Below are 26,900 nucleotides of genomic sequence, written 5' to 3'. Positions count from 1 at the left end.
TTCTCATGTTCTCCTGTGGCAGTAACCAGAGGACACAACGGCACTGTACAAGAAAAAGTGATGGTGACGTAGAGAAATGTGAGTGTTTGTGTCTCAGTGCTGTTTTTATATAAGTGCCCACTCAAACTAAAATAAGTGGAAGATACGGGTTTATTGTTGATGGTGTCCCTGAAGGCCTTCGCAAGCGGACACGGATGCATTCGAATTAACAACATGAAAACTTCACACGATTTTAAACACACTGCAGATAGAAACCATAAAGAATACCCCATAATATGTTGCCAAGGAATATGCGTTCTAACTTAAGTATTGTAAATTCAAAAAGATAATTTGGGGAGATGGGCTATACCGAAAGCAAACTAATAGTATATACGGACTTTACATTAAATTTAGGGTAATAATAAGATGAGAACCTTTTGGGCCTTGGGAACTGCAGACTACGCAAAATATTGCGTGTGCCGTCTGGCGAATGGTAAAAATATTTTCGGATGCAAGGTAGGGTACCGGGATGGAAAACTAGAAATCACAGTTTTGAGGCCCCGGAACCGGTTCGGAACGGTTCCTTCAATTCGTTCCGGTTCGGATTCAGTTCCAAATTGGCGGAAAAAATATGGTTCCGGTTCAGTTCCGGTTCCGGGCAAAAATTCGGGTTCGGTTCCGGTTTTCGGTTCGGTTCCGGCTCCGGTTCGACACCCTGCCCACGCGGCCCTAGTGGACCTGGGCCTGGAGGTGCTGGCCGTTTATGGGCCCTGTGAATAAGGGACCACCCCGTCGGAGGCCGCCTCAACGGTGACCTCAAGGGCTCAAATAAAGTTCTATCTATCTCCTCCAGCACGTGATGTCGTTGCAATGCCACTGTTTAATGCGTAGCATTCTCTTCCGACTACCCCAACAGCCAGGACAGTTTAACTCCCTGCATACCCACAAAAATGCAGATATCGCGGAAGTTGCACCTGTAATCGCTGTAATGCGGTAAATGGAGATACCTGGTCGCACGAGATTTTGAAAAACCAAAAAATAAGAACAATATAAAAATAAGGAAACTGGCGAACCTTGCAAAGCCCTGCATTTCCACAATAATCCAGATTTCGCGAAAGATTCAAATGTAATGGTTAGAATAACGTAAATGGAGATAATTGGTCAGATGAAATTTTGAAAAAATACAAAATAAGAATAAAATTTCAAAATTACGAAAATGGCAAAATGTATAACGCGTGGAATATCCACAATAATGCAGATTTCGCTACAGTTGCCGCTGTAATCGTTAAGATTGCGTAAATGGGGATAATTGGTCGAAAGAAATTTTGAAAAACAAAAAAACAGAAAAATATGAAAAATTACGTAAAATAGCATAACATATACGGCATGGTATTTCGAAAATAATGCAGATTGCGCGAAAATTGCACCTGTAATTGTTAAGATAGCTTGAATGGAGATAATTGGTCTAAAGAAATTTTGAAACACAAAAATAAGACAACTATAAAATATTTACGGGAAATGGCCATCCGTGTAACGCCCTCATTTCTACAACAATGCAGATTTCGCGAAAGTTCCACCTGTAATCGTTATAAGTATATATCGACATAATTGGTCGAACGAAATCTTGAAAACTGACAAAATAAGAAAAATATAAACTTATTAAGGGAAATGGCGAAGTGTGTAACACCCCGCATTTCCACAATAATGAAGATTTCTGGAAAGTTTCAAATGTAGTCGTTTTAATAAAGTAAATAGAGATAATTGGCCGGACGAAATTTCGAGAAACTAAAAAGCTCAAAAATATTAAAAAAAATTCCGCCATCTTCATGAAGTGAATGACGATGAGAGGGGCGAAGCAAAAATGCTTATCGGTAAAACCGTGAAACATTCGCCCGCACATCATATAAAGACTCGACACGTCAAGCTTTCCACCGCTCCGTTGACAAGCCCGTCGACGACGTATATGTTTGTGGTGGTTATGTAGGGATTGTTTTGGACGATGAGAATCTCCATGGGTAAGTTGGCGAATTCGGCGTGTGACATTTTAGCCACCTTGGCCGTAGCCTTCTGCAAAGCGTCTTGTGTCGTGTTCTTCCGCCAATTTTTGGTTGGCCAATCCCTAGGGGGATCCTGCCACAATCATCATTAATGTGCCGTGCCGTATACAGCAGCAACGAGGGACGGGACGGGGCCCGAGCAAGAGAAGCTTCGCCCCTAAAAATTACGGAACATGCCAAAGCGTATACCGCATGGCATTTCCACAATATTGCAGATTTCACGAAAGTTCCACCTTCACTCTTATAACACCGTAAATTGACATGATTTGTCGAACGAAATTTTTAAAAACCAAAAAAATAGGAAAATGAACAATAATAACGGAAAATTACGAACATTATAACTCCCTGCATTTCCACTATATTGAAGATTTCGCGGAAGTTTTACGTGTAATAGTGTAAGGAGACGGAAGACCCTGCACAAGTCGGCACCAGTACCACCGGACTAGGTTTAATGAGACCGAGACCGTCGGTGACTCAACGGAATCAGCCACTCGTGACGATGATTACGTACAGATGATGATGATAATGGGTATGCACAGATGAGGGATTGGTCCTACCGAATGACGGCGATTGGCCACAGCATGTAAGTGTCCCAGAGCGCAATAATTGTCCAGTAATGGTCACTGCGCTTACACACGCTCACAATAGTTTTAATAGTTTTATTGGATATAACTGGTCGGACAGGATTTAGAAAAAAAATGGTCTGGAAAAAAGTCACTCGAGTGAGGCGGAATAGGAATGCTACGCATTAGCAGATGATTATCTGAATTTCTACAGAATTTTTTTTCGCTTGCTATCCTAAAAACCAACCTAGCGAGCATTGCTAAATAAATGAACGCGGGCGCTGCCGGTTAATTACATATATTTTGCTTCAAATGTACCTACAGTTTTTTTAGCGCTAAACAACGGGGAGATGACAAGCGCCAGCGGCTCACGAGTTTCGAACGCTTAAGACTGGTTGGTCAAAAACCGGTTGGCTTTCGAATCTTCTGTGTTACACCGCCACGACAGCGGCTACGACGGAACGCCGTGTGGCTCTACTTGGGTCCAGCGAGGGAGCTACGAAAACAAGGCACGGCCATAAAGTGTTCTGCACTTAAAAACTAAACAGAGTAGCGGCTTAGTGTACAGGCGCGCACTCGTTCCTTATTACTTATGTCGTGGGCACCCCAAGTAAGGCGAGCTCTTTTGCGGTCAAAGATTAGGAGGTCATGCTGGCAGTGCTACGGACCGTTCGTCGAGAGAATCTTCTAATAGGGCGCCTTCTAATAGGGAAATTCGTGGAAAGACAAGTCGGGCAGGGAAGTTCGCCATAAGGCCATTCGTCGCTAGTACATCCACCAGTCTGAAAAAAGCTTAAGTCTTCACGGCTTAAAGCAGAACGAATTATTCAAAAAAGGGAGCATCGAATGTGCATGCGCAAAAGATAAAAGTTCAGACACCTCCTGACATTGTTTTCGATTTAATTAGATGTTTACAGAAACAAGAGCAAATGCCACGGCATTCCGCTTGCGATGCTCTCGTGTGCAGCCTAATTGTCCACTGCTTCTTCGACGTTTATGTTTAGTTCTACTTCACTGCCGGAACCAGTTCTCTCCAACAAACAGTATTTATAAAAACCCTGTTTCGCCCTTCCCTTTGCGACAATGTTGCTGCGAACCTGATAAACCTTCCGTAACTCTTCTGCTCTAAGCTGAGCTTATATTTTCCACAAGCGTTGATGGTCGCACACGAATAGGCAGTTTGCATCTCCGGGAAACGAATTGTTGCCCCTGCGAACGGCCGAAGCGTCGTAAGCCGAAATACGGATTACATTGACGGATTATTTTTTTGATTTCTTATGCTTTGGTACCAGCGCCTGGCCGCGCCAACCTGCCTTTCCTTTCCTGTGCTTATGCAAATCGCATGTTATCCCTTTTGAATAGGAAAAGGGTGTTGTTTTCCTGTAACTTTTCTGGGCTGTTCTTGCTTAATCTAAAATATTTTCGATCTAAATCGATGTTTCTATTAACGAGAATAGTTTGGACAAAGGCGTTCAGAGGAAGCGCCGTGGCATTCGATTCACCGACGATCGTCTGTGGACGTTACTCTTTTGACTGCTGCTTCGACGCTTGTATTTTCTTGGATTCTTGGCAGAGCACAAGTTCGCTCCAACAACTTACGATCCTTGAAAAAACACTGCATTGTCCTTACGTGGCAATATACTCGATCACAGCGAGATAACTCGTTTTGTCAGCCCACAGTTTGCCCATGTTGTCCTTGTTGCTTGTTGTTGGTGGTGCAGTAGTAGAATGTGTCATGAAGTGCCCGTGGACGAAGAGGAAGAGGAGACCGAGCGCGCGGCTGCAACGAGTGCGTGCAGAAAAATCGAACCAGGCCGGTGATCAGGGGACGCCTGTGACGCACACTAAACTTTTTTACACCCTTTTAGCCAAAAAGGGCGTAGCATAGGTGGAAAAAGGGTGTTGGGAGGCCTTTACACCCTTTTTCTTGAGTCTCAACACCCTTTTTCTAGCTCTACGCCCTTTTTGTTTGAAAATAAGGGTGTTGATCAACTTCAACACCCTTGGTTTTTCTTAGGGTGTTGAAAGGGTGTGGAAAAGGTGTTCAGCTGTTCATTGAATAAGGCCATGTTCGGATGCATAATAGCACTGTAAAGAAGAAGACATCCCCTCATATACTCCTCTACTCGCAAGAAATTTCCAAACGCAACAAAAAAAATAATTGCTCTTATGCAATGATCGCTCGTTTCCTTATTGGGTGCACCTCATGCCCCAAGTTTAGCTTTGGCACGTGAAACACCAATTTGAACCTTCAAAATTAAGAAGACTGTAGTCGTGTGGCGAAAAGGATGTTTACGAACTGCAACACGCTTGGCTTTCTGTAGGTTGTTGAAACGGTGTGAAATAGGTGTTCAGTTGCAAAAAAAGAACAGCGGAGCTGGGGGTCGACCTAGTTTCTTCCGGTGTTGCTAGGTTTTGTTATGTTTGCTAAGGTTTACAATGTTCTTGCTAAGCCAGGATGACCGCTCAGGAATGAGGCCAAATTTAACCAGATTTTACAAGGCTGTCCCAGTGTGCCCGCCTCCCCCCCCCCCTCCCCATTTCCAGGAGATCCAAGAGGGAAACAAGGTAGGTCGGCCCCCAGCGTTGCTGTTTCTCCAGTCTTGCACCACTATTGCAAGCTGCCCGAATTTTTTTACATTTTAGGATCCAAAAAAGACTAGTACCTTTGAAATGGTACAGTAAGAGGTGCGGATACGCATACGCCCCTTGTGCTCACACTCTAACAAGCTCGAAAGCCGACTTCACTGTCATATTACCCTATCTGCGGTGGTGCACCCTTTACAGGCGCCCCAGTTTTTTCTTTGTATGTTTTTGCTAATGTTGCCGAAACTACCTCCTGAAGCTTAAAGAGCTTCACTGGTAATAAATTATGCCAATTCATATTGCTGTAAACATCGTGAGGCACAACCCCCCCCCCCCGCCCGCTTGTAGAGAATGTTCAGTCCCCCCGTGTAAACAGGTACAAAATGCCTCCAAAATTGGAGGTCTCTCCACCTTTTTTCTTCGTTGGCGGTCTTTTCTCACACCCTTTTTTTCTTTACGCCCTGTTTCTTAGTTTCGAACACCCTCATTTGTAGCTTTACACCCTTCTGGGAAAAAGGGTGTTGAAATAATGAACACCCTTTTTGAAGGGTGTTGAGGTGGCAGGGAAGATTTGTATGATATTTAATAAAATTCTTTAAGTTACGGATCAGAAAAACTACCGCGTAATTAAAAAGTTTTTGCAAATCCACGTTTTGATTTGTATATTCTCGTAGTAAAATCCATACTTCCAAAATTTACGCTAAAATATCAGTTTTTTGCGACAAGCCCACCGACTCCATCTGGGGGCTTTCCTCTGCTGGGTATAAAAGCAAGAACAGCACATGTATTGCTAAGTAAGTATGCACTCCCTGTACCGCTTGCATCCCGTGTTCGAACTGTAACTTGTACGTATTGGCTGTTTGTGTTGAATGCTGCGCGCTCCGCCGTTTGACATTGCCTCTGCGCATGCCATCACCTCAAAAAAGGGTGTGAGACTCCACACCCTTTTGTTAGGGTGTTGAGCATCCTCAACACCCTTTTTTAAAGGTGTTGAGCTCATCACCCTTTTTTATCCATACGCCCTTTTTTTGCCAAAACACCTTTTAAGGGTGTTAGCCATGGGACAAGATTTTTACACCCTTTCCGGCCCAAAAGGGTGTAAAAAAGTTTAGTGTGCGCGCTGGGCTTGAGAGCGCGGCCCTGTGATCGTTTCGGGGAAGACCCGGAGCGCAACCGCTGCTGTTCCCGAGAGCCGTCCGCCGCTGATCCCGACAACCCGTGGGCTGGCCGTGCTTGGAGCTGGTGACGCGCTGGGCGAGAGAGCGCGGGTCCGGATTCACCTGGAGGTGGAACCCTCCGCTCACACCCGCTGCTACGCCCTCGAGCCGTGACTCTTCGGAAAGGTCGACGATGCCTGCCCGACGTCCCGCGCCTGGTTACGACGAGGCCTAGAGCCGGTCATCGAGCCAGCCTCGCCGTGACGTCCTCGTCGACTCCGCACGCATCGGGACTTCAACACCTCGAGGGGCTGCGACAAAACCCCGTAGGACGTTTGCTTTCTTTATTGCGGACATTTCCGTTAGCCTCTTGCCTTTTTTTAACGCTGATATCTTTCGTCTCGCGTACTTGCTTTCGTGCCCTAACTTCTGCTTCTTCCATGTCATGCATAAAGCAACGTTTACTTGCGCACGCACTGGCCACTGACTCGTGACTTTCACGCCAATCCTTGGCCCATTCATTACAGAATGAACCAGCACCAACTAGATCAGTTTACACACTCTTAACACATTCGTCGAGGCGAGGAATAGACATTTAGGCGATTTGCCCTATTACAATTTCCCCCATGGCCGAATTGCCCTACTACGCAGGGTCGAAGTAGATTTGAGCCTTTTGGAGAAGCTCAGGGAGCAGGAATGATGCTATTTTGGAGCAGTTTTGGAGCAGTAAAAGAGGAGTTTCGGAACAACTTTGGAGCACCAAAAGGCGGATTTCGGAGCAGTGCAAGTCTGTTTAAGAGCAGATGCCTACAGTCAAATATCATTTATTTGCAATTTTTCATTTCTGAGAAAAAAAAACATTTCCATGGCTTTTACTCAAAATTAAATCAATGCTGAACCGATAACTTTCAACAAGGGAAAAAACTTTCCCAGAATTAAAGCATCAGAGCCGGCACAGAAATAACTAAAAAACAACTAGAGATAAGCACTACTTTGAGTAGTTACACCTAACTAGTCTTCAGGCAAGTGAAAAAAATGTTCCTTTTGTTAGAAAAGCAATGCACCCATGAGAAACAATCAAGAGAAGACCAGACATAGGCAAAATATTTTCTTTTACACTTAAGATTATTGGTTTACCCTTCTTCTACCCCTCAAGAGACTCCAGACAAATGAAATGAACTAAGAAAAAAAATTAAGAGGTAACAAGCGATAATGTTCCTGAAACTTAAGAAGACTCCAGAAAAATATATTTAAATGTTCGCATGTACAAAACAAAGGGGAAAATATTTTAGTGTAGTACCCGAAGTATTAAACATGGAATAGATGCTTCTATCTAAGCAAAAAATACCCTTCAACTGCGTTCTGTTCATCCATATAGATTTTTTAGTGGATACATTGTCTCATCCGAATGAGGACGGGGGGAGAAGGGGGGGGGGACTAATTTCCACCTCCACCTCCCCCTTCAACCCAAAAAACAGTGCCTCACGGCTCGACACACCAACACCTACCGAGCTGATTGCTTGCAGATAGCAGGTAGCCTAAAGAGGTCCTGATTGGATTGGGTTGAATAAACTTGATTTAAGCCGGCAGAAAGACATTTTCACGCGCCCGACGCGGGCCTCGGCGTCGTTGTGGTGGTTAGCACCAGGATGACGCCGAGCTCAGAGGAGACGTGAGCTCGCCGTTGCCACCGTTGCAGGGTGGTTCTTGACGTCGCTTCTACAGGGTTTATGACACAGTCCCACAAGATGTGCTTCTGGTCTGCAGTCTCCCTGCAGAAGAGCTGGTACTTGGCGGTCGGGTCGTCAAAGGCGTTTTGAGCACACTAAACCAACTAGGGCAACCGTTAGGTTGAGTGCTCAACGTCAGATATGCCAAGTATAACATTTTTACGTGCAGCGGAAATTTTACACTTTCCTTGGAAAGTTTGTTGCCGCCTTCCCACCCTTTCCTGCATCTTTTCGGGCTTCGCCATTTCCCTCTGTGTACGTCATCGATTTCACCATGCGCGTAACGAGGCAGAAATCTTGCAAATGGACGGATTTTAAACACGATAGTCTTTCTTTGGCTACTTGAACGGGAAAATTTTGGTCTGTCGGTCTGTATGTCTGTCTGTCCGCCTGTCACTCGATTCAGCCAGCCAGCCAAAGTGAAACATCTTCTGCGCAATATTTTTATATACCGACAGCGAAATCTTAAGTCCGGTGTTAATGTTCATACTTGTCAACATTGTTGAACAAGAACAGGACATTACGCAAATGTAAGACCAAAAATCAATACATGAGCGATATTTGCAGTGTTCCTTCATTTAAAAAAATACGGATGCTTGCTTTTTGCGATAGCAAATGAAATACTACGTGAACTTCAGAAAACGGTCGCCTGCTGTTGCCCGCGCTACCTGGCGGTATCATAAAAGATCAAACAGCAACAGCAACGAACGGTTCGAACACATAGGTTCGGCGTTCCCCGTGGAACGCTCATGGAGTGGGGCAACGTGGTTCTATAAACGTTCTAGTCGGGTGCCTCGATCGCCTCGCGTCTCCGCCGTGCGGCAGCGCTGTCATCGAGGCACCCGACTGGAAGCAGTGGAACAAGGTAACTTTAAATTTAGCTGTCCTAGGTAACTTTAGCTGTCCTAGGGCCCATCTCCGCTTTTCTTCCACCAGAAATAAATTTTTTTCGTCGTATCGAAGTTCACACCCTGTGTGCTACCCTTGAATCCTAGGGCTTCTCAAAACAGAATATTCTCTGAAGTAGATTTGGATGGATGCACTCGCATTACAACAGTCTGCGGAGCATAGTTTCTGTGTCTTTTCCGCGGACTATGCATACCCCATCATTTTGTGTATACTTCCCCACAAACCTCCTTGATCGCAAGCAACCTGCCTTAGCCTCATAAAGCAAAGCACTGGTTTTGGAAGTATCGTAAAAATTTTCCTTTCAGATTTCGAATTTCTCAGCCCTGTACACCTGTAACGACGTTTTAGTTTCCATTTTTTCTCTCCATTTATTCTTTAATATCTGCATTGCCTCTTTCCCCAAGCGCCGTGAAACCGCGCCACCACTTCCCGACAAGGAAGCTGCGACCAGTCAGTCATAGCGTTAGTACTTAAAGGCCAACTGCACTCAAAATTTCGACTTCTTGAAAACCCTATTTCCTTATAGTCTGCTTAAAAAGAAAGCAACATGCAAAATACAACAGCTGAAATACGCACGTGGACGCCGCAAGCGGCCAGCAAAAATCGGCGATTTTGAAACCGAAACCGAGGAGAGCGCGGCCATTGCAGTGACGTTGCAGCCGTCCAGCGAGCGGCCGGACGGTCACCAGTTCGGGAGAATGTCTGCGCGCAAGCTCTACGCGCGCACGGGGCAGCAGAGCTCGACCGGTTCTCCCGCTGCGTGGCTGGCCAGAGGAAAAAGCCACCGTCGGCTGGAACGTCACAGGCGCGTCATGGCTGTTTACGCGATCCGCCGGCAGGTGCAGAGTGGTCTGCGGCGGAGCCTTTTTAAACGCTTCTGACTGATTAACGAGGCGTTTCACGGGGCTACCACTTGTGTCTCAGCTTATTTGGGGGTACTTACTACGCATTAAAAACAAATTTGGCCGAGGTGAAATTTGAGTGCAGTTGGCCTTTAAGGTTGTCGGTCGGAGGGGGCCACATCGGAAATGACGGCTGAACGAATTAGTCCTTGCTGCTCCCTGAACAATGCGACTGCATGGAACGTCATCTCACAGTTGGCTGACATTCTGCGGCCCCATTTGGGAGCAGTTTTGTCGCAATACTGCTTTTTGGAGCAGCATGGTACAGGAAACGCGGATTGGCACAACGTGCGCAAATGGCGCTGCACTTCCACACCTGACGGTGGATGCCCTACTACGAACTGGCTTTCGACGAATTATCCTACAGCCACGCTGACGCAATCTTCACACTCGCTATTTCAACTGCGTCCACGGTCGCCCGTGTGCACTGATCGTGATCACAAACCACAACCGTCGTTCTTCGAACAGAGGCGAACGCGTGCAATCGTGGCGATGACTGCCCAACTTCCAATCTGTGCCCTTTTCCACTGGATTGGCATGTTCGTGAACGCGTAGATTAAAACACCGACGCATTTGCCTGATGTATGCCATATGGCACAACAATGGTAGACTATACATGATTCCCTCACTTAGGTCCACGTACTGGTTTTGGTGAGTAGCACCCAACCTTTTCATTTCTCTTGCAACTGGACAAGTCTCAGTGCACTGACTGGAGAGTTTTGGTGGTGCGAACACGACTGACCTTAGCACCGATACTTCCACCAATCATTTTAAGATAGTGTGAAATGCAATGCACGATTGCCACCTCGCTAGAACGATGGATCGCCTGATTATCTTCGTCGCGGTGTCCGATGCCGGCCTTTCTTTACTTTACCCGAATTGCGTTGTCCACCACCGCAATCACGTTCGGTGGCTAACCCGCCCACCTAAAGCGACACATTTGCAAGTCGAAATTAGTGCTTATAAGGGGCTCACAAGTTTTGTTTAATGCACTGTAGAGACTGCTACTGCCAATGGCTGTTTTTACCAGATTTGTAAGAGCGGCCCTGAACGGCAGTAGCGGCTTTCGGCTCGACGGGTCATACATTTAACAGACGTGATTGCCCGATAACTCAAAGCTCAAGTCCTAGAAACTCGAACTGCACTGCTGAGAGACTTTGTGCGTAATCTTCAGGAGCAAAAGAAAGGGCATGCGGGCCGCTCAGCTTCGTGAGGTGGGAAATCCCGTACTCGGATTTCCCGGATGGAAAAGGAAAAAACAAGTACATTTCTTGTTCTCGTTGCAAAGATAAGGGCATTCTCTCGAGCCCTGCATTTCTAACACATTATGCTTAAAGCCCCCTTTTTTTTCGTTCACATCTAGGCCAGCATCGTATTTTATGCATTGCCCATTTTTCCAGGCCAGCCTAAGCTCAGTCCTGGTATGGAAAGCAGCTTTATACAGTTGTATTCTCCGAATTCCAGGTTTTATATCTGTTTTGTTTGCACCATGACGCAATGCTATATTATACACTGCAAAAGAATCTTGTTTGTCTCCTTGGCGTAAATATTCTTTGCTTATTGGAAGTGCGAGAGCAGCAATGTTCCCATATAAGAAGCAGTCATGCTGGAGTTATAGTGTCCGAGGCAGCAGGTCCATGTGCTGTAATTGGCTTTGACGGTGTGTCTCCTGGTACAAAGCGCCGTTTTTTTTACGCAAATATTGCCTAGGCATTTGATTTGAGAATTGATTTCACTGCAACTTCACTGGAAGTAACACTGTTTCTGTATAAATAATACATAAAAAGCTAATCCTGTTCCACCCAGTGTGAAATCTCCTGAAATTATTGTGCGTAATGTTAGAGTAATCTCAGCGGCTGAATGTCGTATAATTGTTACGTGAGAATACCAACAGTCGCTTCCTGTAACCATACTCCTTCCGTAAATGGCCACGCACTGACAGCAGAAAGTAATTATTTAATTTCACAACTTCACTGTGAATTAACTAATTAGGACAAGTAAGTGCAACGCGGCGTAAATGTAGAGTCATATAAAAAGGTAATTTTCATATAATTTGCTCCGGGATTCTTCGCGACGAAAGCCACGGAGGTCGGGAGACGAGGAACGTCGCAATGGTCAGTGCTCGTGCAGTAAGCGAAATTCCAGTAAGCGAAATTCCTTTGCAGTAAGCGATATTCCTACACGGCAGATAATGTCTGTATGGCAGTATGCCATGTCTGGCCATTATTGGCTCCCATTCTGAGCCTGTCGAATCGCCGTCTCATGAATTAGCAAGTGACCTATCGTTGTCACCAACTGTATACAGTCGTTTCCGCTATGGCGCGAATGGGTGGGCGCGCCGTCGCTACAGCAGACGGCGCGGGAAGCCACTATATACCCGGCGTCTTTCGCGATGCATCTGGGGGCGCGACACTGCAAGCAAGACCTGCCCGGCGAGGGCCGACCCGGTTGCTCGAGTACCGATGGTGCGCACAGCCGTGATTTATGGAGGTGTCATGACTGTCACCCAAAACACACCAATGTACATTGCTACTTACCGGTACAGTGCGAAAAGCATAGCTTTTTTTTTTAATTTCCGCCACGTGCCACAAGAATCGCGACGAAGACTTTAGGACTTTGTCAGGTTTAAGTGTCATGTTTCGGCATTTGCCGGGCGCTTGAGATTACGTATAGGGGTGGCGTGTTTAACGATTTATAATAGGCGCGGGAATGTAACGAGGCAGTGAAAAGGACGAAAAACAGTGTGCAGTAAACGGAAGTTCTACGATCATTCATACTCTTTCAATACTTTACGTTAAGTAATATATTTTAGCTTTTTTTTTAGGATACAACGGTAGACAAGTGTTATTTTTCCAATCCGTAGCAAAAATGAAAGCACTTGTTGTCCAGTTTCGCTACTCCTCGAAATTTTTGCCTTTTTCGACACAGTCGATTGATTGAAAAGTTAGCATCGTTTTTCTCGAAGTAGCCATTTGGTTTCTACGTTTTTAGACGCTGAGTTTCAGGTGGCGACTTGCGGCAATTCTCCTGCGACCTTTTGTTCTGAGGACTTGGCAACCCTGCTGACGCGGTCTACTTTGGCTGAAATGTGAAATCCTGTAGAAAGAACGATCCGGGCCAGCCAGTAACGCATGATGAAGACGACGATATAGATGGATCAGGCGATGAATACTGCTACCATAGTGATTGATTGATTGATTGTGGGGGTTTAACGCGCCGACGCAACGCAGGCGATGAGGCGCGCCGTAGTGGAGGGCTCCGGATTAATTTTCACCACCTGGGGATCTTTAACGTGCGCCGAAATCTCATACACACGGGCGTTTTTGCTTTTCGCCTCCATCAGAAAAGCGGCAGCCGCGGCCGGGAATTGAACCCGCGACCTTGTGCTCAGCTGCTACCATAGTGAACAGCGACGACGAAACGTGTAAACAAACAATTTCAAACCTTATGCTGTGCGTGGTGCTGTGCTTACATAGAAAGGAATCCTCCAGCTCGGCTATGGTTCAAGCCTTGCACGACTTAGTAAAAGCTTCGCCAATTTTTTAGCTTTATTAGTAGACCATTAACAAGCAGTAGTAAATAAAAATTTGTTATTTACTTTTATTACCTCTACAAATTTCTGCCTTATTTCTGTGCAGGTTATACAAAAGAAATTTCTAGCATAGTTTTTTTTTTTTTTGTTCGAAGTGGCGATTTGGTTGCGATTTTTTGAACGTTGACTTCAAGGTGTCGACTTCCCTGGCTACTTCCGGCAATTTTTCGGCCGCATGTGACTCTGAAGACCGGGCAACCCGGTTTCGCACCCACATTATTTTTGTGAATTCGTGTCCTCCACGCGGCTCGAACACCTGAGAAAACGAAGGCAAGTTGTAGGTAGAAGTTGGAACGGAGAGAGTCCATTTTTTATATATTTCCTCTCGTTTTAAAGCAAACCTTCGTTAATCTCGTCGAGCGGTTTAGTCGTCGCGGTAAATGTTTCGTTCATTTGACCGCAGCTGCACCGTGTCCTTGGAAATGCATAACGTGACTCGCCGGGCCGACCTGCTCCGAAAAACCGCGTTAGTTATCCGGTGCCGGCTTGGAACATGCGCTCTGCGTAGGTGGTTCGGGCCTGACCACGTGACTGGTCGTGCGAATGCGAGTTGACCATGGATGAGGGCGAGCCTGCACGATCTTCTCTGAGCATTGCGCGGTCCTGGTAGCTTTGAGAAGTCAGTAAGCGCCGTGTGACCACACCGTGGATATCGTCCGGCAAGCCGTTCGGCTCGGAAAACACCGGAAGGGGGCACACAACCGTAGCCAAAGGCAGGCTTTCGACTAATAGTGTAATTATTGCAGCTGAATGAAATGTTAACCAAGCGAAACCTAGACTTAACTAGCCCAGAATTAGCTGAGCTAAGCCGCATCCATTTTTTATCTACAATGCCGCCCTCTACCACAAAACCGCCGCCCCCTCCTTACCTTCAATTTAAGTTCAACTGCTGTTTGATGATAAATAACCGTGTGAATGTCAAGGGTAAAAAATACTTTAAAGAAACCCAACTTCACATTTTTGTGCGTGGATGCGTACCTAGATACCCTTGGCCCATACGTAAAGGATCTGAGGATGTCAGTTCTGGTAACAGAGCGCAAGTCAATCATCATTGGAAGCCTGGATTCCTAAACGACTATGAATCGTTTCCACGAAGTGAGGGACGTTTGATGCGACTTTTATAGGCTCTTATAAAGACCCGTAGGCGGATAATTTACCACCAGAGTTTGCAGATTCCTCGAAATCTGGATTATCATTTGAAAAGATATGCGGTCGGTAGTAGATAAGTTCGTAGGCTCATCAGGTCGGCATAAAAAACATAAAATGCCGCAGCGCCATATCCTTGCTACCAATCTCCACCACGTACTCCGGCGTAGCCGTGCGCCCGCAAGATACTCCGGCTAAGTTATGGGCATTGCGGGAAAGTTCAGGGCGGGAGGTGAAGCCAGAGCCTTCATATTTCAAAAAGCCGGAGACTCGCTGCCGCGCGAGCACTCGGAGCCTGTGGTTCACGTAAGTGGCCATTACAAAAACCGACAGAAACAGCCTGCAGCACAGCGTGTTTAAAGATGCCTTCTGCAAACGGCTGACATCGAACTACACCCTCCTCCTCCCTCTGTGTGGAACAGCGTACACTGCTTCTAGAACCGCCAGAAGCCCGTGGAAGGTTTTCTGTGTTTGTACTTTTCGGTGCGCTGCGCAATACGATGAACGCCTGTTGACGGTTGGAAGTTCTAGTTATATATGCTCCCCCTTGCAAGAGCCGAGGCCAGCGCGTCTTGCGCCACAATCGAGAACAATTCTCTCCCAGTTAGAGTTGTCTTATTACAAGCACGGCAGTATGCTGCTATTTTATCTTCGCTTTCGTCTACTCTCCCTGCATTAAACACGTTAAGTCTGGATGCGGCTTTTCATCCTAGGAAAGGAGGCAACTCCCCTTGAAACCGCTCACCAACCACGCTACTTCGACATGACGGAGAGCGGTACACGCACATCTTGGCCCATGTATACCTTCGCACCTGCACGAATAGTACGCGTGCAACATGCACCTGCGGAAGATTGGAGAAGCATATATAGGCCAATCAGTTCCTCTATCTTGAAGGCCATGAGGTGTAACTAAGGTGCACCAGGCCCGTTCGTACACAACGACCCACGGAATACACTTAAGAAGAGTACTAACCGTGTGGATGGGTTCTCGACGAACAGTTAGTGGTTCGCTTCCTGGCTGGCCTGGTTACTTAGTCACGAAATTTGCCTTCGCTTCTGAAGCGCTTGACCACCTTTCTGGGAAATGTGCACTGTCACTTTGCATGTGCGTATGTGTAGGATGCATTATATATGTGATGAATATTTATGCTTTGTAAGGGTGTTTACGCCGTTCGGTAATTTTCCTTGTTGTTCACTGAATGTGCTGCCTTTCTGACAGGCACTTTGCAAGCCCGAAAGGGCCCGAGAACCCAAAGAAGTGTGAAAGGACCGGAACATTTACATGGCAGTGCGATGCCGGGACCTCTACTGATATAATTTATTGTGTACATTATATCCTGACGTTGATAAGCTGCACCACCGGGTGCAGGGGGCTACCTCCGTCAGGCCGCCTGTGCCGTTAGTCCAAGCCTACCCTCGTTGAAGAAAAATAGAGGTTTTTCAATTCAATTCATCTTGCAGGCGCTGTATTCGGGCTGCGGGCTATCTAAGCAACAAATATTATGCTTACTCATGAATCAGACATTAGAAAGCAATACAAAAATAGCAAAGTTAATCTGTTGCATAAAATCGCGATCATCGCGTTCCAGCTTCCGGAGAAAGACAAACGAATGCCCTGGTGTGTACTTTAATTATCTGGTGGTACCGAACTGCTTTTGCGTCAGAACCGAACCACAGAACCTAGCCACGGCAATAAAGGCGTGCGCCAATGAGCAGGTACACAGCCGTGACGGTGATTACCGTAAATGTCACGGTCGCGGAAAAAATGGTCCCGGAACAAATGGTACCGGAACTAATGGTCTCGGAACAAATGGCCCCGGAACTAATGGTCCCGGAACAAATGGTCCCAACTTCAAACTAGGAAGAAATGGTCCCACCACTACTGCTCCTACGCATCAGCGCCTGTATGAGGGAAGGAACGGGGTCAGTGTACTTAAGTTTATATGTCTGTATTTGTGCACAATGTATTTTGCATCTGTTGATATATAATATATTTGCTGAGGATGAATTTACTTGAGTGAATTGCGGTATTCAATTTTTTTGTCGCACATGTACGTCCTCGTGTGCTTCCTTTGCTCGCCTTTTTTTTTTTTTTTTTGTTATTCCGAATACCAGGCATACCAATGGCAGACATTTCAATCAACATCAGCGTGTACTGGGCAGCCCTGGGCCGGTGTTTGAAGCGAATACAATAACGGGCTGCCATAATTTTCTCATCTAGTGGCTCTAAGTGCACTCGCTTCGGTAACATATTCTTTGCTTGAGATGGCCCTCATTGCCTTACTTAGAAGAAATTGGCCATGGTGCTGACGGTCGCGACAGCCTGGCTTGACCAGTGGCTCAGCCGATGCTAGCCATCAGACGTCCGCATGTCTCGAGACTGTGCCTGTCACCAACCTTGCTTACTAGCGGCGTCCCGCGACAGGTGCGGCTTCTTGGAACGCGGCCACACTCACAAACTATCTTTTTAAACGGGAAGGGAGCGTTAATCCTGGCCGTGAGTGAAATAGTTGCGGTGACTGAGAAAGCTTCCGAGGGGGAGGGAGGGGGCAGAGAACTCACGATAGTATATGCACGCACCCGTGAAGTGCTTGCTAACAAGAAATTAATGACGCTTCTTTCTGAAGCATGCCTCTACGTATTCTGTAAATCATGGATGAAGCCGCATGTTTCCCCCGTGGCTTCTTTTTTCCCCCTGTGTATGCGAGTAGCACAGTCATTGGTTATAGAGTAACAAGGCAGACAATTGCAATAACGACATTTTGATAAACCAAAAAGTCCAAGACAGAAACAATGAAAACATTACAAAAATCCAATAACGGAAGAGAGAGGGAAGTAATAAATAAGAATATTCGTCTTGAAAGTATAAAAAACGCGAAGACAAAAACAAAAAAAGGCCGGAGAAAAGCGGCAGAAACACGAATAAAAAAATTTCCCCAACGGGCCAATCGTGTAATGCCCTGCACTAGCACAAAAAGGCTTGGTTGGCAGAAATACTGCGTTTAATCGTTACAAAAGCGTAAATTGAGATAACCGGTTTAACGGAATCTGATAAACAAAGAAAACAAAAATTAAAAAAAACTAAAGAAATTATAAACTGCACTCCAGCAAGATACAACAAATATGAACAGAGAACCCACGTGAGTTTTATAGAAAGATTTTGCCTGAAGAGGTGCCTGAGACAATTTGTTCCGAGACCATAAGTTCCGGGACCATTACTTCCTACTTTCGAGTTGGGACCATTTGTTCCGGGACCATAAGTTCCGGGACCATAAGTTCCGGGGCCATTTGTTCCGGGACCATTTGTTCCGGGACCATTTGTTCCTACACCCCAAAATGTCAATGTAAGTATAATTGTTTAAAACCTACCCTTAAAACAAAGCGTCCGCTTATGTTAATAAAAGCTACAAAGGAATATTTACGAGTAAAAATAATGACGTGTTTTCCAGGGGCTACATCGAGCTTGCTAGATCGACCTCGCCGATTTTAACGTCACAGAAGGATCTTCTTTTCTAGAGTACATAATAACTCTTTTCGTAGCTTTTGACGGTCTATTTTTACATTCGTATATGTTTTGTGTACGAAGTAAGGAATTTTGCGGCACTTTCAAAGAAATACATATGCTTACATGACCGATCGCTGATGTAAAACAGCATAGCGAAGCCACATGCAGAAAACCGGCCACACATTTCTTCCGAGTCTGCCTTTCAGACACGGTCACTCGAAAACGCGTACCGACGTTATGAGTCCTAGCGCCGAAAAACATTTCAAGGCCCATTTTTACGCAACTATCGGTTTCTCTTACTAAGCCGTTGAGTTTGAGCTCACTGCGCAGGTCCTTCAAATCCCGTTTGACTTTAGGCCGTCACACATGTCCACAGGTACGGAAGCTTTTGTTACTGCTGGTGCCTACCTACGTGTCATTTTAACAACAAAATTTCAGTTGGAAGTAGCACACGTCTGTGTCCTTCCCGTACTTCGTCTAATATTTTGGCGCTTGGAAGCCTCACCATGGAATACCCACACGCTAAGATATCTCGTCAGTAGTAAATAAGTTCGTAGGCTCATCTGGCCGCCATAGAGACAAAAAAGAGCTGCTGTTTCGTATCCCTTCCGTAACAAAATGCTGCAGAGGGTCATCTGGCCGCCATGAAGGCAGGAAAGGCTGCAGTTTCGTATGCAGTTTTCAAGCACTTCGTGCTGGATTCGTACGAACCAGCACGAAGTGCTGCGGCGTTGCCCTGTGTGCGCCAGATAGGTCGTCAAAGTCTTCTGCATTGTGAGGAAGTTCCGTGTTCGGCGATGAAGCCGTCTGATCAGGAGCATCATGTCGGAACAAGCCGGAGCTGGGCTCCCGTGCGGCAACTTTAGGCCTGTGGCTCACGTTCGCGGCCGTTGCGAGAACCGAGAGAAACTGGCTAAGGCGCTTTCGATCAATCCTTCTGCAAGCTGCGGCCGTCCGACTCCTCCCTTCCTCCTCCTCCTCTTCGACACTCGTGCACCGGCTTATTGGGAATCCCGCGTATTTAGGATCACCCTTACGCAAGCCGAGTAGTGTATCCTGTGCCTACGCGGAGAACTTTCCTCGGACAGATCGAATTATGTTCTAAGCACATCAGTGTGGTGCTATATGCATTGCCAGTGTTCTCTAATTATCATGCATTAAACAGGTTAAGTGTGGCTTCGGCTCTTCGTCATCAGAATGGAGGTAACTCCCCCCCATACCGCTGGCCTACCACGCTACCTCGACATGACAGATTGCGTACTCACACGCCTCCGACCATGCAACACCCTGCACGAAGATTACGGATGGCAGGTACCCGTGCAGAGTTTTGGTGAAGCATAGATGATACTTTGCCGGATCTCCGGGCCATTATTTGTAACTAAGGTGCACCATCCCCATATACATATAACGACCCACGGAACATACCCAAAAAGGGTGCTTACCGTGTGGATTGGCTCTTGAGGATTTACTGCTACGCTTCCTGGCTTGTCAGGTTACTCAGTCGGGAAGCTCTCCTTCGAATATGATGCACTCGGCGAGTTTTCGGGAACATCTGCACTGTCAGTGTGAGTGGGCGTATGTGTAGGATACATATTTATGCTTTATGCGTATTCTTACGCTGTTAATTTGTCCGGTCGTTAATTGGATGTACTGGCTGTTCTTACCGGCGACTTGTAGGCACAAAAGGCTCCCATAACACCAAGCAGCATAAAAAAGACCAGTTCGCTCTGAGAACCTTTATTTTCTGAATAATGGTCTTGGTGGGGCTCCTCGGCATCTATCCTTGCATACAGTGGCACTCCAAAGAGAACCTGAAAATGCTGTATTCGAGCTGCGAGCTGCCTAATGCAGCGTGTCTAAGCACAAAATGCACAGCATACGTCAACGTTCCCTTTGCTACGCTCGCGAATAGCATTGTAGAGAACAATACCAAATTCAAACCAAAATGAAGCTTTTGCTCATATGCGCAATGATGGATTTCGAGCTTGCGGAGTGAGTCAAACGAACACCCCGGTGTAATTTTAAGTGCGAATGCACTTCTTAAGCGAGCCTGAAGCGTCCGCCGCCGTCCGCATAGCAACAGCTGCGGGTGCGCGCGCTCCTCGTCTTCCTTGGCAACGGGGGGAGATGGGCGCGCGCTGCCTGGCCGCTGACATGGCACATACCCACGTGGGGGATTGGCCAGGAATCTCCTCGTCTTCCTTGGCAACGGGGGGAGATGGGCGCGCGCTGCCTGGCCGCTGACATGGCACATACCCACGTGGGGGATTGGCCAGGAATCAGGCGTGAGAAGGGCTAATGCACCCGCTTAAAGCAGTACTGACACGAAATTTCAAAGCTGAGATCCGCTCTAGCAATCAAGTACAACGACAACACAAATAGGTGTCTCTGAATAAATGCATCTTTCTTTCTTTGTAGTTGTGTGTGTGCGTGTGATCTCTCTTTCGCGAACATTACCGAACCGCGCAAATTCAACTCGTGCATTCGCACTTTCACATTCTTCCCCTCAGGGAAATGCGGGGAATTTTTTTAATTATCGGGTGCCCGAATCGCTTGGGGGTTAAAACTGCACTGCAGAACCCAGTCCCTGCCAGAAGGGTGAGCGCCTCTTGCAGGGTGCATTCAATGCAAGTATGCAATGCAATGTAATGTCAATGCAAGTATAGTTCAAAACCCACCCTTAAAACAAGGTCCATAATTCTGAAAATAAAAGTGACAAAGAATCAGAGAGGAGTAAAAGTAATGACGCGTGCGCTCCGGGGGCTATATTTTTGTCTTTGCCTGGCCGGCGCTATATTATGAAGGTGCAAAAGACTGCTTTAGTATGCTCCCATAGTGGTGGTGTTCAGGGAAACTATTCTCGAGTCTGACTGGGCGCCCCTCCATTATCTGTCCGAGGAGATGCATTCGCATATATTTTAATCTGATGAGGGACCTCGGACGACTCACAGACAGTCAGTGTAAGTCCGAGACCTGTATTCGAAGAGCACCTCTGACTGGCTTCCAGCCCACATAAAGCTGCTAAACAATAACTGTCCTCATTGGGACGAGGAGAAACATAGATGAAACCGCGTGTAGGGATACATTTTAATGCTTTCCGTTCACTCGAAGTTTGGCCAAATTTGCTACATCGACCTCGCTGATTTAAACCACAAAAAAGTATCTTATTTTGCACAGTACATAACTTTTTGTACATTTTGTGCGTATAATATTACCTTCGTAAATGTTCTGTGAGCGGAGAAGGAAATTTCGAGGCATTTTCTGAGAAACGTGGGTGTTTACAAAATCAATCCTTGATGCAACAAAGCATGGCGAAGCCATGGCAAATTTACGGTCTGAAATAAGGCCCCAATAAGGAGTACGAGCTCGTATTTCAACACGTTGAAGTACGAGCTCGTATTTCAACACGTTGACCACGTCAACATTATGCGTGTCACTGCCGTAAATATGGCCTGGGACCAACTTTCACGGAATCAAAGGCCTACCCACAGAACGACAGATGTCGCAGTAGCATTCCGATCCTGCTCTTCCGTTTGTTCCCGCACAAGATAAGAGGAGCTACGAGAGAGAGCGACGAATGGGAAGAGTGGGGTGCCTACTGATGTGGCACTTGCCTGGATAGGCGACACCACACGCCTCCTTCCTTCACAGCCGGTGCTGGTGAAACATGAATATTGGAGTGTCGAACATACGAAACAGACCAAACCGATGAAAAAGACGCCATGCATGTACTATTATGAGCAATATTAAAGGGAACACAGGAACGCATAGAAAACACCCTCAGACGCAGCTATGCGTGAAACGCAGCGGCCGCCAGAAACAAAGTGGAAAGGGGGACGCTGTTCTAACAACTGTTCCCATCCCCGCCCTGCGTCTTATCGGCGATACCATATTATCTGCAAAATGACGTAAGCTGCTGGTTTGCAGAAATGCCAGCGTGGTGGGAGTGCCAACAGTTAGGGGAAGAGCACCCTCCTTCCCCCTTTGATTTTCACAGCGCCATCCGCGTATTGTTCCCAGTCTATTTCGAGACTGTTTGCCACGCGTTCCCGTGTTCCCTTTCATATTGCTCATAATAGTACATAAGGCTCTCGGCCAGAGAATGTAACTGTAAGACTAAGGTATCTTTATTGGCTGTAACGTGTGTACAGAAAATAATTTCAAAAGAAACAGGGAGTGCAGCAAAAACAAAAAATAGAAAAGCCCATTTTGGGGGGTAATATAGTTCAAAAGCGTTGTTTTAATTGCACTGAAAACAAACAACAAGAACTGAACACGACTAAATAAAAAAGACGCTTTTACAGGACGTCGTTAGTGGTGACCTTTGGTAAATGAGGAAAGAGAAAGACATGATCATAATGCGCAACCGCCATTTGAAATAAAGCGAAACTAAGCTATTATTTACGATAAGATAATATAAGGGTCCGGCATGGGTCTTGTCAACACGACCCGTAAAAAGCGTCAAAAATAGTCAAATGAACGTAACAATACAGTACGCCCCCTGAGAAACGTTCAGCCTCGCAAGGGACATGAAGGGGAAGAACGGATACCACCGTCGGCGTTAGCTTTTGAAGAACGAGCACTTGGACACTGGGTTCATAGGTGTTCCCGGAGAACATGAGAGGGCGCGTCCAAAGTCGCTCACGTGTCGCCCCGCCCATACATTGGACTTCCCAATGCCACATTGCGATCGTGCAACTGCCATGAAGAACAGCTGGTCTCCACTGAAGCTCTGTGACTTAGTTCCTTGGCGTTCGGTGGCATTCACCCAGTAGTGCAGGCTCCTCCTGTCTTCGATATCAGCCCCGCTGGAGTCGTCTGACCTGAAAAAAATGCAAACAAGATTCAATTCGCCTCTGAATTTCACCCTGTTCGCGAGAAACCCTTTGGCATATGTACGCTGGAACTTTATAGCATGTTCACGCCACTACTGGGGGATCGTGAAACGTCTCTTATAGGCAAAGCACTTCATTCTTAAAGGGGCCCTGAAAGAGGTTTGCCGATACGTGGGTGTCCCCGTTTTCTGCAAAGTCGATGTCCTAGTGATCCCTTCTCTTTAGAAATTTTGTTAAAGCAATGAGCATTAGTGAAGTTATTGCAAATCAAAACATCGCATTTTCGCCCGCGCCTTCATTCTCACTAGTTTCTTCAATTTCCTCGGCCAGCGCGAGCGTGACTTCCCATGATGCCTCACTTCTCGGTGACGTCTGCAAGAACATCCAGTTGCGGGCGCCGTCTGCTACTGCGATATTCTGTGCCGCGGCAGCTCTCTGACGGGGCCTTCTGAATTTCTGCATTCCGTTTGGGCCCAGTTTTATCATATCGCTTATGAATCCTGCAATCCGCTCACGGCTGGAAAAGCTGGTGAAAGAAATGGGGCGGGACTTTTACGCTTCCACACCACGCCAAAAAATAACGCGAAAAGTGGACGACCCTGACAACGCGCGTTCGCGCCGACGTCAATGACTTGGTACTGTTGCAACCGGGCGGGGGCACCCAATCCGTTCTCCGTGGCCTCCAACATACGATGGGTAGCGTGTATGATGCGAGCGGCCAGCCGCTGTTGCAGCCGTGAAGAAGTCCAGAGCAGTAGGATAACGTAACTGTTTGCTTCATAGCGAGAGGTGAGCCGAAGCCAAAAATACATACAATGCCCTGACGGGCGAGGTTACAATACAGGACTCGAGCAGAGCGACCGCATGGATTCGCTGCTAAGACAGGAATGAATTTCAGCGTTTGTGCTGCTTCTATTTATACCCAAAATACGCCCCCAAGAGTAACACGCCACGAACATCACAGACACCCACACGCTCTTTCCATAGTTCGTGAGTCATCCATGGCTTCGTCCCATGTGGCGTCCGAGAGGGGGGGAGAGAGTGTCCTTGAAAGGTGCCGGGGTCGCGCTATCGAATGTTGATCGCCCGATAGCGAAACGTCTGAGCCGGGGATGTCAAGGCGGGACTCACCGACGCGCAGGTGCCTGAAGGGTGTGGCGAACGTCGTGAAGAATGCCTGGGCGTGCCGCGGGCACCCGCCGGAGGCGCGTTGCAAAGCGAGGTGACTGACCCGGCATGGCGAGACACGAAAGTACGATTCACCGACACGCGGGCGCACGTGGTCGATTCCCACGTGGTGGCTGATGCGGGAAAATACGGCGGCGTTGGCCGATTCGTAACAGCTTCTCCGCCGGGGGTCCGAGATCCCGATGGATAAGGGTCTGCAACCGTTGTCCGGAGGGATGCTTTCGCAGTGAAGTGCTCAGCAGACGCTCGACTCCAGGCCGGGGCGGTACGACACCGTGCTGGAGCTTCACAGGGCTGATCACTGGACGAGTAGTGGCTCCCCAAGAACGTCTCTAGCTTGGTCAGGCAAGCAACAGAACAACACAGCAAGACACAACCGCATCGCCGGCAAGTGCGAAGACAAATCCACAGTGAAGATCTACCAGGCTTTTAGTGGCGAAAAAATACGCTAACAACTAACTACACTAGTTATTTTTTTGCCCAGCAGTACTTTAGACAAGTGCACAAACTTGAAAGGTGACATTTCGCGTGATTGCAAATGTCCCACACAAAAAAAAACGTAATCATAAAGGGCGAAACCTGCTTCAGGAAAAACAAAGAAATTGAGAAAGTCAGGCGTCAACAGGCCACTTCTCGCGCTGAGAGCTGCGATTTGAGCTCTCGTCAATGTCCTGAGTTTTTCCCTTTCGGTACAGCACTTTAGGTGCAGCCGTTCTCTCAACGCTGCTGTGACCGCGTGAAATGACACCGGTCGTCTTCTTCGACAAAGGTCGAGCGCGCGGATGAGCGAGAGGGATTTTCCCCCGTTCATACGTTATGCGCGCACTGCTTCTAGGCGGCGTTCCCTCGGCGCGATGCGAGCTTGGGGCTTCGCTCGCACTGAAACACGTGCCACAATTACGCGCTGAAGTATTTGCTACCTTCTCGTTGTTCGCCTTTTTACGTACGCGTTCGGCAAGCAAACGCCGGAACGCGTTTGCGTTCTCTCCTCTAGGCTGGTCGGTTTCCGACTTCGGTTCAGCCACAGGCAACACCGGAACCTCAACTAGCTCAGCCGATGTTGGCCTATAGACGGGAGCATCAGCTGGGAGTGAAACGGGCACGACGAGCCCATTAGACACCTTGCAGTTCCCATCAGTCACTACCTCGTCGTCCCTCGCGCTTTCAGTGACAACCTCGCCACGCGAAGACCGAAGCGTGTTTCCGTTCTCCTTCCTCACTGCCAGAACTACACTACAACTAGGCTGCCCTGTCTCAAAAAACGGCTCAGTTGCCCGCGAACTGCGCGCGTTCGGGTCGACAGCCGTTTTCAAGGCCTCCCGTGATATAGCGCACTTTGAACATGGCGACGAAACATCTCTGCTCAGCGTAGGGGCTTTACACACAGTGTACTTACGCTACCCTCCGTCGCGAGCCTCTGGAAATGCCCAATCATCGCTTGCGGTCTGAGTTTCGCCATTCCTCACAGAGGTGGCGACCCTATCGTTACTCGAGCTCTTCACAGCGCGCCAAGCTGGTTCTTTCCTCGGCAGGTTCTCAAAATTGTACCCCTTTTCCCTTAACAGCTGATCCGACCTGTTCGAGAATAGGTACCTGTACTCTGGAAGTAGTTGTGGGGATACTGCTGCCTGCGTCACAAGTTCACCAAACGGACCTCCGATGCAGACCTTAGCAATCGGTAGACGCACGTTTCGTGCACCTACGGCTGGCTTCACCCAAACACACTTCCCTGTTAGCTGATCCGGTTCCACGTACAAAGGGTGGACTATGTCTACCGTCGCTGCGGAGTCGCGAAGAACTCTGCACGGTTTACCGTTGACGACTAGTTCACGTACGTACGGCTCTAGAAACTGCCTGCTGTTCTCACTCTGATCTAGTACGTGAAATACCAGTTTTCCCTTCTTACAACTGGCAGCGAAATGTCCCGTCTCGCCGCAGTTGTAACACGCAGCCTGTCTGCGCGCTTCGAAAGCTTTCTTTCTGCGCTGCTCCTCAGCGTCTGCTGCTCTCTCTTCGTTATCGTGGCCAGTTTCTCTATCCACGCGAACGACTTCCCTTGCTCCACCGTCTACCTGGGAAGCTCTGCCTTTCGGCCCTGACTTATCAGGCCTCGGCCTGAACTCTTTGTGGCCGTCTTTCGGCTCCTGCGCACCTCGACGTGCGACGAACTCGTCGGCTAGCTGAGCTGCCTGATCCACAGTTTTTACCCCTGTCCTATCTTGCACCCAGAGTCTCAGATTCTCTGGTAGACGGCGGTAAAACTGCTCAAGACCGAAGCACTCAACTACTTTGTCGTGCTCTCCGAAAGCCTCTGCTTCTTTGAGCCACTCTTCCATATTTGCCTTCAGCTTGTAGGCGAACTCCGAGTACGACTCGCCTCTAGCTTTCTCGGCTTCACGGAACTTCTGGCGAAACGCCTCTGCTGACAGCCTGTACTTACGCAGGAGGCTCGACTTGACTTTCTGGTAGTCCTCTGCCTCCTCCTTTGGCAAGCGGGCCATCACGTCGGATGCCTCACCTGGCAAAAGCGTAAGCAGCTTTTGCGGCCATGAGTCTCGGCTAAACTGGGCCCTCTCACACGTACGCTCGAAGTTGACCAAAAAAAGACCGACGTCTTCTCCTACCTTGTAGGGTCGCATTAGGTCACACATTCGCAACGTAGGTCGCTCAGTCGCCGCAGACTGCACGCTGCTGCCACTCTGACGTCTAGGTCGAGATGCCTCAATGTCAAGACGTTTCATTTCCAGCTCA

This window comes from Haemaphysalis longicornis, unplaced genomic scaffold, assembly GCF_048455015.1.
Source record: "Haemaphysalis longicornis isolate Haplotype H1 unplaced genomic scaffold, Haemaphysalis longicornis Haplotype H1 scaffold_4, whole genome shotgun sequence".
Lineage (NCBI taxonomy): Eukaryota > Metazoa > Arthropoda > Arachnida > Ixodida > Ixodidae > Haemaphysalis > Haemaphysalis longicornis.
This window is presented reverse-complemented; position numbering follows the sequence as displayed.